At 51.0% G+C, this 5000-nt stretch overlaps 3 non-coding genes across 3 annotated transcripts in view; all 3 read left to right on the forward strand.

Moving 5' to 3' along the window:
* Positions 1-1464: 1464 nt before the first annotated feature.
* LOC149408427 (small subunit ribosomal RNA) lies at positions 1465-3404 on the forward strand. Its single transcript, XR_016305610.1, has one exon. It is a non-coding gene; the product is annotated as a small subunit ribosomal RNA (ribosomal RNA).
* A 329-nt stretch (positions 3405-3733) lies between these two features.
* Positions 3734-3895, forward strand: LOC149408428 (5.8S ribosomal RNA). The gene has a single exon (XR_016305608.1). It is a non-coding gene; the product is annotated as a 5.8S ribosomal RNA (ribosomal RNA).
* A 411-nt stretch (positions 3896-4306) lies between these two features.
* The window catches only part of LOC149408429 (large subunit ribosomal RNA), a 4064-nt gene continuing 3370 nt past the window's right edge, over positions 4307-5000 (forward strand). The window contains exon 1 of the ribosomal RNA XR_016305611.1: positions 4307-5000. This exon is cut by the window's right edge and continues 3370 nt beyond it. This is a non-coding gene — a ribosomal RNA (large subunit ribosomal RNA).

Below are 5000 nucleotides of genomic sequence, written 5' to 3' on the forward strand. Positions count from 1 at the left end.
ATACTTATTAGCAAAAAATTGATCTTTGTCAATGGAATTTAAATTTAAAAAAGTAAAATAAATACAAAACAATACAAGAACAACACGTCAACTCAACAGAGATCAAATGGGAAAATAATTCACCGACTCCAGATATTTTCATATCGGAGGGTTCGGCTCGGTAGAACTCCTAACGGGGCCTATAAATAAATCCTACAGATCCCTCAACATAAACATTTAAAAAAATCTTTTGTTATCCTACATGTATTCAAAATGACCGACTTTTGCATCTTTATATATAAATTTTTTGATAGATCTAATACGCCTAAATTTTTAATAAGAGAGCTAGGTATAATGCCGGTAGCCGAAATAACGAATGGTAATATTTTTATAGTCTGAGAATGCCAAATTCTTTTTTTCTCATTTCCTAAATCTGTGTATTTTCTTATTTTTTCACTAACAGATTTTTGAATATTACAGGAATTCGGAATAGCGACATCGATGATATAAGTTATTTTTAAAAATTTTGTCATGTAAAACTATATCGGTTCTATTATGACTAATCGCTCGATCTGTTAGTTATATATTTAGTTAGTTATGTTAGTTATTTATTATTATTATTATTATATCTATGTTAAGTTTTTATTTTTATTTGAAATATGTTCTTATTGTGTAAATTTGAAATAACTACGTACCTCTGTATTAAGTTTTTTTAAACTCACCGGGAACGGTCGGTCGGTATCATCGATTAAATGAAATAATTTAAAATTTCCAAAATGCGAATACGAAAGTAAGTGACGAGAGTAAATTTATTTACCGAGACCGAGCGCCTTGTGCCCGGTTTCGCGAGCCGCCCGAGGCCCGACGGCCCGGCCGCCTGCGCGCCTTCGAGGGGTCGGAGCGGGCGCATCGCGCTCGGCGCCGTCCCGAGCGAGAACGCGACCCGGCACAGCTTTGTGCCCGCCGAGTGTGGCGGGCTCTCGATGCACGGCGTTCGCAAACTGCGGCGGCCTATCGGTCGTGTCGGCGGTGTTATTTGCGAGAAACTACGTGACGCCCGCTTCTGCGCGGCGTTCGCGCTCATGTTTTGACTCTGGAGTTCCGCGCGAGCAGAATTTTCAAAAGCAAAGGCGGAGGATTTTATCCCCGTCTCACTGTTGCCTCGCCAAAGGCGTGCGCTTTCGGTGTACACGTTTTACGAATGGGAATTATAAATCGGACGATAGCGTCGTCGCGGGTGCGGTCTCTCTCTCTCGGGCGGGAGCCGTCCTACGCGCGCTTTCTTCGTTTGAAGCAAAAATTTTCCCGCGGAGCTTTCGTCTAGCGACGGTCGCCGAGCGGGAGAATATAGCGGTACGCATAATGAGCGTGACTCGTGCGGGTGACTCCGTCGCGTGTTCTTTAACGCCGTGTTGTCCGCGCCCTCTACGCGAGGGCGGGCCTCTGTCGTTCGGAGGATTAAAAACCCTCCGACGGTGGTGCAGCTCCCTGGTTGATCCTGCCAGTAATCATATGCTTGTCTCAAAGACTAAGCCATGCAAGTCTCAGTAAAAGCCGAATTAAGGTGAAACCGCGAATGGCTCAATATATCAGTTTTGGTTCCTTAGATCGTACACGGTTACTTGGATAACTGTGGCAATTCTAGAGCTAATACATGCAAACGAGGTTCTGACCGGTAACGGGAGGAATGCTTTTATTAGATCAAAAACCAATCGGCGGCGGGGTTCGCGCCCCGTCCGTCGCCATTCGAGATGACTCTAGATAACTTTGAGCTGATCGCACGGTCTAGCACCGGCGACGCATCTTTCAAATGTCTGCCTTATCAACTGTCGATGGTAGTTTATGCGACTACCATGGTTGTCACGGGTAACGGGGAATCAGGGTTCGATTCCGGAGAGGGAGCCTGAGAAACGGCTACCACATCCACGGAAGGCAGCAGGCGCGCAAATTACCCACTCCCGGCACGGGGAGGTAGTGACGAAAAATAACGATACGGGACTCGTCCGAGGCCTCGTGATCGGAATGATTACACTTTAAATCCTTTAATGAGGATCCATTGGAGGGCAAGTCTGGTGCCAGCAGCCGCGGTAATTCCAGCTCCAATAGCATATACTAAAGTTGTTGCGGTTAAAAAGCTCGTAGTTGAAATTGTGTCCTGCGGTGTCGGTCTACCGAATGCGGTACGACAGGCACGTCTGCGGGGCTTCTCGCCGGTGCGTCCACCGCCGGCGTGTGTCGGTCGGCCTCACGGTCGGCCGCGCACCGAGGCGGGCCGTCGCGGCTGTTTACTTTGAACAAATTAGAGTGCTCAAAGCGGGCTAACACTTGCCTGAATATTGTACGCATGGAATAATAGAATAGGACCTCGGTTCTGTTTTGTTGGCTTTCTGATACCAGAGGTAATGATTAATAGGGACGACTGGGGGCATTCGTATTGAGACGTTAGAGGTGAAATTCTTGGATCGTCGCAAGACGGACTAAAGCGAAAGCATTTGCCAAAGGTGTTTTCATTAATCAAGAACGAAAGTTAGAGGTTCGAAGGCGATTAGATACCGCTGTAGTTCTAACCATAAATGATGCCAGCCAGCGATCCGCCGAAGTTTCATAATTTTAACCCGGTGGGCAGCTCCCGGGAAACCAAAGCTTTCGGGCTCCGGGGGGAGTATGGTTGCAAAGCTGAAACTTAAAGGAATTGACGGAAGGGCACCACCAGGAGTGGAGCCTGCGGCTTAATTCGACTCAACACGGGAAAACTCACCAGGCCCGGACACTGGAAGGATTGACGGATTAACAGCTCTTTCTCGATTCGGTGGGTGGTGGTGCATGGCCGCTCTTAGTTGGTGGAGCGATTTGTCAGGTTAATTCCGGTAACGAACGTAACTCTAGCCTATTAAATAGACGTGCAACCGGTATCACGAGGGTCCGTGTGCGCGCGGCTTCGGCGTTCGCGCGTCGGGGTCGTGCGTTTCGCGGTCTTCACTACCGGCGTACAATGAAAATCTTCTTAGAGGGACCGGCGGTATATATAGCCGCACGAGATTGAGCAATAGCAGGTCTGTGATGCCCTTAGATGTCCTGGGCCGCACGCGCGCTACACTGAAGGGATCAGCGTGTCCTCCTTGGCCTAACGGCCCGGGTAACCCGATGAAACCCCTTCGTGATAGGGATTGGGGTTTGCAATTCTCCCCCATGAACGAGGAATTCCTAGTAAAAGCGAGTCACCAGCTCGCGTTGATTGCGTCCCTGCCCTTTGTACACACCGCCCGTCGCTACTACCGATGGATGATTTGGTGAGGTCTTCGGACTGGTGCGCGGAAGCTCTCACGGGCATCCGACGCGTCGGAAAGTTTGACCGAATTTGATCATTTAGAGGAAGTAAAAGTCGTAACAAGGTTTCCGTAGGTGAACCTGCGGAAGGATCATTTCCTGTGTTTAATGTTTGTGCTTTCCATGATATGAAATATTATTATGAAACAAAACATATTATACATATAAACCATAATCGAACGAATGCTAAATTACTGCGTCGGAGATCGCCCTAGGGCGCCGATGCGAACCGAGAACCGCCGGCGTCGAGCGGAGGAGGGCTCCGTCCTCTATCCGCTCGTCCGGTGAAATTTTACCCGTCGCCGTGAAGGCGGCGGTACAAAATTAATCTTTTTGTCGAATGGAATTATAAACATTTCGAAAACGCAAACCAAATTGTAAAAACCGAAAACTAAAACGTATCTATTTATGTTTGTTTTATCATTATTACCCTGAACGGCGGATCACTCGGCTCGTGGGTCGATGAAGAACGCAGCTAAATGCGCGTCAGAGTGTGAACTGCAGGACACATGAGCATCGACATTTCGAACGCACATTGCGGTCCGAGCAAGACGTAGTTTGTCGACGGACCACTCCTGTTTGAGGGTCGCGCACACAATGCGACCAGACTGTTCTCTCGCCCCCGTCCTCGGACGGGGGCGCGCAGAGCGAGCGTTGCCGGCGTCGCCGGGGCCCGCGCGCGTCGTCTCCTCGGAGACGCGCGCCGGGACCTCGGCGTCCGGTTAAATTTGACGAAGTGCTCTCTCGATGCGCGCGATTTCCGCTTGCGTTATACCAAACGCGGAGGAACGCGTGCGAGCCTTGAGCTAGCGACGACGCTGAAAACTGGGCAGTCTACCGCGCGAGCGGTCGGCTGTCCGGGGCGATCTTCGCGCTCTCGGCCGCGCGCACCTCCGCGGACGCTCGTCGGTTTCGCGCCCGCTTGACAGAGTCTGCACGGGCGAGAATACGCGCACACTGTTGCTTTGCGTACTTCTCGAATTTATAAAATTTTTGTTGTCGACCTCAAATCAGGAGAGATCACCCGCCGAACTTAAGCATATCAGTAAGCGGAGGAAAAGAAACTAACGAGGATTCCCCGAGTAGCGGCGAGCGAAACGGGAAGAGCCCAGCGCTGAATCCTGCGGCCCCGGCGGGCCGCCGGGAAATGTAGCGTTCGGGAGGAGAGTTATACATACACGCGCGGTCATTAGTCACGGCTGCCTGTCCAAGTTCATCTTGAACGGGGCCCGCTTACCCGCAGAGGGTGCCAGGCCCGTGGTGACGGTAGCCGGCCGCGACGGTCTCTCTCCCTAGAGTCGGGTTGCTTGAGAGTGCAGCCCTAAGTGGGTGGTAAACTCCATCTAAGGCTAAATACTACCACGAGACCGATAGCGAACAAGTACCGTGAGGGAAAGTTGAAAAGAACTTTGAAGAGAGAGTTAAAGAGTACGTGAAACCGTTCAGGGGTAAACCTGTGGAACTCAAACGAGCGAACGGGGAGATTCATCGTGTCTTCCGTCGGGGCTCGCGCCTCGCGCAAACCTTCGCCTTCGGCTTTCGGGTCGGGGCGGTGGGTGCGCGGGTGCGCCGTCAGGCTCCCGGAGCGCGTGCACTTCTCCCTTAGTATAACACCGCGACCCGTCGCGCCGCGGTCGAATGCGCCGTGCGGTTGACCCGTCTCGCTCTGCGAGGCGGAGCCGCGGTGTCCACGG

The sequence above is a fragment of the Hesperophylax consimilis genome, unplaced genomic scaffold, assembly GCF_061612785.1.
Source record: "Hesperophylax consimilis isolate HC1 unplaced genomic scaffold, BYU_Hcon_1.0 scaffold_299, whole genome shotgun sequence".
NCBI classification, from domain to species: domain Eukaryota; kingdom Metazoa; phylum Arthropoda; class Insecta; order Trichoptera; family Limnephilidae; genus Hesperophylax; species Hesperophylax consimilis.